We start from the raw sequence: 8,751 nt of genomic DNA, 5'->3' as shown, positions 1-8,751 counted from the left end.
CTGATGGGTCTTGACTCTTTATCCAGTTTGCCAGTCTGTGTCTTTTAATTGGACCATTTAGTCTATTTACATTTAAGGTTAAAATTGTTATGTGTGAACTTGATCCTGCCATTATGATATTAACTGGTTATTTTGCTCATTAGTTGATGCAGTTTCTTCCTAGCCTCGATGGTCTTTACATTTTGGCATGTTTTTGCAATGGCTGGTACCAGTTGTTCCTTTCCATGTTTAGTGCTTCCTTCAGGGCCTCTTGTAAGGCAGGCCTGGTGTTGAAAAAATCTCTAAGCATTTGCTTATCTGTAAGGATTTTATTTTTCCTTCACTTATGAAACTTAGTTTGGCTGTATATGAAATTTTGCATTGAAAATTCTTTTCTTTAAGAATGTTGAATATTGGCCCCCACTCTCTTCTGGCTTGTAGGGTTTCTGCTGAGAGATCTGCTGTTGGTCTGATGGGCTTCCCTTTGTGGGTAACCCGACCTTTCTCTCTGGCTGCCCTTAAGACTTTTTCCTTCATTTCAACTTTGGTGAATCTGGCAATTATGTGTCTTGGAGTTGCTCTTCTCGAGGAGTATCTTTGTGGCATTCTCTGTAATTCCTGAATTTGAATGTTGGCCTGCCCTACTAGGTTGTGGAAGTTCTCCTGGATGATATCCTGAAGAGTGTTTTCCAACTTGGTTCCATTTTCCCCCTCACTCTCAGGCACCCCAATCAGATGTAGGTTTGGTCTTTTTACATAATCCCATATTTCTTGCAGACTTTGTTCATTTCTTTTTCTTCTTTTTTCTTTAGATTTCTCTTCTCACTTCATTTCATTCATTTGATCCTCAATCGCTAATACTCTTTCTTCCAGTTGATTGAGTAGGTTACTGAAGCTTGTGCATTTGTCACGTATTTCTCCTGTCATGGTTTTCATCTCTGTCAGTTCATTTATGGCCTTCTCTGCATTAATTATTCTAGTTATCAATTCTTCCACTCTTTTTTCAATATTTTTAGTTTCTTTGTGCTGGGTACATAATTCCTCCTTTAGCTCTGAGAAGTTTGGTGGACTGAAGGCTTCTTCTCTCATCTCATCAAAGTCATTCTCCGTCCAGCTTTGATCTGTTGCTTGCGATGAGCTGTGTTCCTTTGCAGGGGGAGATGCACTCTTATTTTTTGAATTTCCAGCTTTTCTGCCCTGCTTTTCCCCCATCTTTGTGGTTTTATCTGCCTCTGGTCTTTGATGATGGTGACGCACTGATGGGGTTTTGGTGTAGGTGTCATTCCTGTTTGTTAGTTTTCCTTCTAACAGTCAGGATCCTCAGCTGTAGGTCTGTTGGAGATTGCTTGAGGTCCACTCCAAACCCTGTTTGCCTGGGTGTCAGCAGCAGAGGCTGCAGAAGATAGAATATTGCTGAACAGTGAGTGTACCTGTCTGATTCTTGCTTTGGAAGCTTCCTCTCAGTGGTGTATTCCACCGTGTGAGGTGTGGGGTGTTGATCTGCCCCTAGTGGAGGATGTCTCCCAGTTAGGCTACTCAGGCACTTGAGCAGGCAGTCTGACCATTCTCAGATCTCAACCTCCATGTTGGGAGATCCACTGCTCTCTTCAAAGCTGTCAGAGTCTCTAGCATCTGCAGAGGTTTCTGTTGCTTTTTTATTGTTGTTGTTGTTGTTTAGCTGTGCCTTGTCCCCAGAGGTGGCGTCTTCAGAGACTGGCAGGCCCCCTTGAGCTGCTGTGAGCTCCATCCAGTTCAATCTTCCTAGGGCTTTGTTTACCTACTTAAGCCTCAGCAATGGCGGGCGCCCCTCCCCCAGCCTCGCTGCTGCCTTGCGGTTAGATCGCAGACTGCTGTGCTAGCAATGAGGAAGGCTCCGTGGGCGTGGGACCCTCCTGGCCAGGTGTGGGATATAATCTCCTGGTGTGCCCATTTGCTTAAAGCAGAGTATTGGGGTGGGAGTTACCCAATTTTCCAGGTGTTGTGTGTCTCAGTTCCCCTGGCTAGGAAAAGGGATTCCCTTCCCCCTTGTGCTTCCCAGGTGAGGCGATGTCTCGCCTTGCTTCAGCTCTCGCTGGTGGGGCTGCAACAGCTGACCAGCACCGATTGTCCGGCACTCCCCAGTGAGATGAACACAGTACCTCAGTTAAAAATGCAGAAATCATCTGTCTTCTGTGTTGCTCGCGCTGGGTGCTGGAGACTGGAGCTGTTCCTATTTGGCGATCTTGCTCCGCCTTCCCTTGTATGCATGTTTTATATCAACAAAAAGTACATAGTACCTATTTGCCCAAAATGCTAACTCTACCTCAGAATAATGGCAGCATTTTTTGGTTTGTTTATGGTGGAACACAGGACATGATCATGCAGATTGTAATATTCCAAGGGGAGTATTACAGCCCTACCCCTTGGGTGAAACTGTAGGTCTTTTTATTTTTACCTCAGTCTGGTTCATGGTATGTTTTTTATTTTAAGAGAATGCAATTTTTGTTGTTGTTGTTTGTTTTTTCCAGAAAAATTTCCCTCACAGCAATGATTGCCAATGCCGAGGCACCTAGCACAGTGCCTTCCTCAGTGGGTACTCAGTATAAGGAACTGGGTTGATTAAGGCACAAAACCAATAGCAAGATTGGTTCAGTGAAGAATAGTTTAGTAATACTGGTTAGACTAAAAGGCCATGACTTAGCAGCAAACATTTTTACATTCTTTTGAGAAATAATTTACAATTAGATCACCAAAAAATGTTAATTTACAGTGGTGGCATTTAAGCTTGGCTGCACTCTGTCATCACCTATACAGTTTAAAATCACACTGTTGCTCAGGTTCAACTCAAGCAATTCTGATTTAATTAGGGTGTGGCAACCAGTGTTTAGGGGATTTTTTAACACCACCCCACCCCTCTTCACCCTATCGCTAGTGATTTTTACATGCAGTCTGGGATGAAAACTATGTGTTCAGGGTGAGGGATGGATTCACTGTATGTGATTTCCATATGTGCTGCTGAGATTTGCCCCATGGCTGCTTCTGACTTTGGGATCTTAAAAAACATCACTGCCATTGTAAAAATCAAAAGACAATTTGAAGATGTACTCAAATACTTTGCTAAATTCCAACAGAATAAAATGTCTTCTTAGCAGATCTGTCTCTAGTCACTTGATTTCAAGGTAAGAGATTGTTTCAGGCACAGTAGTTTTAGTAAGTGTTGAAAATCATAAATAGCCTACACATATCAACAAACTATTTTAATCCTTTGACATATTTGACAGGCTTTTCTAAATCAAATTTTAGCTTACAAATTGTCTCTCTCTCTTTTTTTTCTATTGCCCTGGCTGGAGCACATGGTGCGATCTTGGCTCACTGCAACCTCTGCCTCCCAGGTTCAAGCAATTCTCCTGTCTCAGCCTCCCAAGTAGCTGGGATTACAGGTGTGCACCACCATGCCTGGCTAATTTTCATATTTTTAGTAGAGAAGGGGTTTTGCCATGTTGGCCAGGCTGGTCTCGAACTCCTGACTTCAGGTGATCTACCTGTCTCTGCCTCCCATTAAGTGCTGGGATTATAGGCATGAGCCACAGCACCCAGCTGAAAAATTGTGTCTTTTTTTCAGCTTTTGGATGCTATACAGCGCCAATACAAATGCAGCACATAAAAGAATAATAAGCAGAGTTATTTGTTGAGTTGAATTACATGGAAAGCATTGTCAAAAATGTTTGATCTACAACTTAATATTTTAATACATGTTATTAATGTTTATTTCAAAATGTACGAAATTTCTTTTCTTTCTTTTTTTTTTTTTTTTTTTTTTTTTGAGACAGAGTCTTGCTCTGTCACCAGGCTGGAGTGCAGTGGTGCAATCTTGGCTCACTGCAACCTCCCGAGTTCAAGCGATTCTCCTGCTTCAGTCTCCAAGTAGCTGGGACTACAGGCACACACCACCACACCCAGATAATTTTTTTCTTTTTTTTTTGAGACAGAGTCTCCATCTGTCACCCGGGCTGGTGTACAGTTGTGAGATCTTGGCTCACTGCAACCTCCGCCTCCAGAGTTCAAGTGATTCTCCTGCCTCAGCCTCCCGAGTAGCTGGGATTACAGGTGCATGGTTTCACACCCAGAAAATTTTTGTATTTTTAGTAGAGATGGGGTTTCACCATGTTGGTCAGGCTGATGAACTCCTGTCCTGACCTGGTTTTGAACTCCTGAGCCCACCTTGGGCTCCCCAAGTCCTGTGATTACAGGTGTGAGCCACTGCACCCAGCCTAATATTTGTATTTTTAGTGGAGATTGGGTTTCACCATGTTGGCCAGGATGGTCTTAATATTTTGACCTTGTGATCCACCCGCCTTGGCCTCCCAAAGTGCTAGGATTATAGACGTGAGCCACTGCGCCTGGCCAATGTATGAAATTTCTAAAACTCTAATATATGTGAGTATATGCTAATTGTCATAATTATGGTTATTATGATAAATTATTGTAGGCTGAAGATATAATCCATTTATTTTTATTTATTTCTTTATACTTTTTTTTTTTTAAGATGGAGTTTCACTGTTGTTGCCCAGTCTGAAGTGCAATGGTGTGATCTTGGCTCAGTGCAACCTACGCCTCCCAGGTTCAAGTGATTTTTCTGCCTCAGCCTCCCAAGTAACTGACATTACAGGCATGCACCACCATGCCTGGCTACTTTTTGTATTTTTAATAGAGAAGAAGTTTTACCATGTTGATCAGGCTGGACGGTCTCTAACTTCTGACCTAGGGTGATCCACCCACCTTGGCCTCCCAAAGTGTTGGGATTACAAGCATGAGCCACGGCGTCCAGCCTCTTTATAACCATTTTAAATCATTTCCATAGTTAATGGTCTATTTCTAATGTAGTTTCTCAAAACTCCAAAGGCTTGTGAAATTGTAAAGTATTGTGTCTTTAAGGAGGTTTATGAAAATTTGAGTAAAGTCAAGTATAGGTTTCTGATCAGTTTGGGATTTTATTGTTTGGATTGGGTAAGGATTGTGAGAATCCTAATGAAGAGATTGATTCTTATAAAACTGCTAATCCGGCCGGGCCCGGTGGCTCAAGCCTGTAATCCCAGCACTTTGGGAGGCTGAGATGGGCGGATCACGAGGTCAGGAGATCGAGACCATCCTGGCTAACACGGTGAAACCCCGTCTCTACTAAAAAAAAAAAACCTAGCCCGGCGTGGTGGTGGGTGCCTGTAGTCCCAGCTACTCGGAGGCTGAGGCGGGAGAATGGCGTAAACGGGGAAGGCAGAGCTTGCAATGAGCTGAGATCCGGCCCCTGCACTCCAGCCTGGGCGATAAAGCGAGACTCTGTCTCAAAAAAAAAAAAAAAAAAAAAAAAAAAAAAAACTGCTAACCCAAGCAAAACAAAGATTAATTAAATATTAGAAAAATATTATGCCACATATTATGTTAAATCAGCCAGTACTGAAACTTTTTAGACATGTTGTTTTAATTAACTCTGTGGCCTAAGTCAAATTACCTATGAAAACCCCTCAGTCATCAGTGCTATGCACCTAAATTGAAGAAACAAATCTGGTATTTAAGAGGACGGATTTATTGTTAAGTGTGGACTCTTGGAGAATCCAGACAGCCAACAGCCACTTGGTCATTCCTGAGTTCTTAAAGCTTCCATTATTAACAGCTCTGCATTCCATTACTCACTACAGAAGAGATAAAATAATCTAAATTAAATATAAATTAAGTGTGTGTCTGTTTGTGTGTGGTGACCCTTCTAAATTACTAAAATAGGTTAATACCAATTTTTTTTGTGAAACATAATCCCACATTTCTGTTACCTGATGAGCCATTTAAACATTTATACAGAATTTTTTTTTTTGCCATTTTTAATGCATGTTTTCTTGTATAAATTTTCTCATGCAAGAGGATTGATGTTATAACAGTAACTAAAAGGATATTAGGATACCTGTTTTCTCATGGAACATTTCTGAAAATATCTTCAATGATAAAGATACTTATTTCTATAGACAAGTTCTAAAACTGTTAAACAAGATATTAGTCTGGGCGTGGTGGCTCACGGCTGTAATCCCAGCACTTTGGGAGGCTGAGGTGGGTGGAACACTTGAGGTCGGGAGTTCGAGACCAGCCTGACCAACATGGTAAAACCCCGTCTCTACTAAAAAATACAAAAAATTAGCTGGGCATGGTGGCGCATGCTTGTAGTCCCAGCTATTTGGGAGGCTGAGGCAGGAGAATTGCTGGAACCCAGGAGGTGGAGGTTTCAGTGAGCTGACATTGTGCCACTGCACTCCAGCCTGGCAACAGAACAAGACTCTGTCTCAAAAAAAAGAAGATATTATAGATACAGTAGTATTGAGCAAAGCCAACTACATTGACTGGATTGTTTTTGTAATTGCAGATTGATGACATATCAGATCCATTTAGAGTGGAAAAAATACGTTGACCATTTTAAAACAGTCATTGGAAGGCCTGTGCAGCTAAGAGAACCTCATGTATCTTCTGCTACTGAAGTCTAATATTGCTAAATTCAACAAGGCTTTAATGCATTATGACAAAGCATATGAAAGCCTTAAGGTGAAGAAAACCTTAACAGTCTACTGACTGAGGACACTAAAACCCTTTTTTATCTAGAACCCAGAGATTGAGTCTGCCTGCCATCTACACTGAAGCAAGATTTCAAGACTTTGAGCACTGGGTTGATAATCTCACAACATAGAAGGGCCCCTCTAAACTCTTTAATTGTAAACCCATAGGATATCTTAAAGTAAAGCTAACCAGAAAGGTTTCTCCTAAAAAGCAGATGGACAACTTTATGTAGATAGCTTTTTTTATAAGATCAAATATCAAGACACATCTGCTATCATGATACTCTTAGTTAAGTCTGTTTATGGCTCTACAAGCAATAGAAATTAAAAAAAGCATCTTTTGTGTGCACTCATTGGCTATACTCATATGTAGAGAATTTTGCAGCCGACATATATGGAAAAACATAACATCTTTTATAGGTAAAAAAAAAAAAAAATGAAAGGTAGGCCAGGCACGGTGGCTCCTGCCTGTAATCCCCAGCACTTTGGGAGGCTGAGACGGGCAGATCATGGGATCAGGAGTTTGAGACCAGCCTAACCAACATAGTGAAACCCCGTCTTTACTAAAAATACAAAAATTAGCTAGTGTGGTGGTGCACTCCTGTAATCCCACCTATTGAGGAGGCTGAGGCATGAGAATCATTTTAACCTGGGAGCTGGAAGTTGCAGTGAGCTGAAATCACACCAGCACACTCTAGCCTGGGCTACAGAGTGAGACTTTGTCTCAAAAATAAAATAAAATTAAATTAAAAAATGGAAGGTCAATGTGGATGAGAAATTTTAATGGGACATTTGTTGTCTCATAATATCAGAACCAGAATGTATGTCCAATGCTCTTAACCTGTTTCACAAGTTAAAGAGAACTTACTCAAAATAGGTTAAAGAGCTTTGTCTGGATGCCGTTATGAAACGTTATACGTTTTCTAAATGGGCATCCTTTGATAGGTCTTTTTTTCCCCCTGGTTTAGAGTAAATGAGGCACTGGTTAGAAATTTATCCCCTATCATAGGACTTTATAGCAGATTACACTGTAAAGGCTATGGTTACACAACAGACTTTACGTTTTTTACTAAAGTTGTGCTGAATAATAGAACTTCTTTGGATTACTTACTGTATAAACAGAGAAGTGTCTACATTTGCTAATACTGGTAGTTGCACATGGAGAAATATATTGGGTATTACAGAGATACAGTTGCAGGGGATTAATGAACAGGCTGTTTGATTAAAATAAGTAGACTATAACTAATTATTTGATCTATTTAATGTTAATGGTTCATGAGAACCCTTGCTAAAAAGCATCTTTCAAACTTGGGATTATCCTCCTGATAGTCAAAAGAGTAGTCTCTCTGCTGCACTGTATTCTCTCAAAAGTTGTAAATGTTTGCATACAGTCACCTGTAGAATATCAAATTGTTGCTCCTTAACTGGAATGACAGAAACTCGAAGACATATGTGACTATGATGAAACTATAACCTGTGAATGATATAAGAACAAAGACCCTAAATAATGCAAACAGAGTGATACTAAGGCCCTGAGTTTTGGTTACACTGTGCACTGTTGACAATTTTTTGAACAAAATTATTAGAGGCCATTATTCTGGACTGAGCTTGTGCACTAGGTCCAAACAGAAAAAAACAAACCAAAATGAGTCACTCATGCTAACTGTGACAAAATCAAACCAAAGATTTAAGGAAATAAGTAGATTCTAATACAGGCCAGGTTTTGTTTTTCTTCTGTGAACAGCAGATTTCAACATAAGGAGTTTCCCTCTGCTCAAACCTTTAAAAATAATAATAAAATAATAACCTGAATTTCTTGATTCCACTTTACAAAACCCACAGTTCTGCTGTTTCACGGTGGAATCTGAGACCAGGTGCATTTTTGATTTTGACACAGTGTTATCAATGTCTAAAGTTTTGGTCTACCAAAATTGAGAAGATGACCAAAAAAGGAGAAGCTGTTTAATTATACTCTAAATTAGCTACCCCCTTTCATGTTTAAGTTTGGTCAATATATTTCATTGTTTTGTTTTGTTTACATAGTAAACTGAAACTTAACTGAATGTGTAAATAGACTGTGCTCATTTTTGTACCAACCACTGTGTTTTGACCAACAAAAGGATGTCAAATGTTCAAACCATGTTTAAATAAGGAAAATCCCAAGCTATAATCAATCTAGCTGTTCCTGTATTTCATTTCCATT

Source organism: Trachypithecus francoisi, unplaced genomic scaffold (genome assembly GCF_009764315.1).
Source record: "Trachypithecus francoisi isolate TF-2019V2 unplaced genomic scaffold, Tfra_2.0 Contig00676, whole genome shotgun sequence".
Taxonomy (NCBI): Eukaryota; Metazoa; Chordata; class Mammalia; order Primates; family Cercopithecidae; genus Trachypithecus; species Trachypithecus francoisi.
This window is presented reverse-complemented; position numbering follows the sequence as displayed.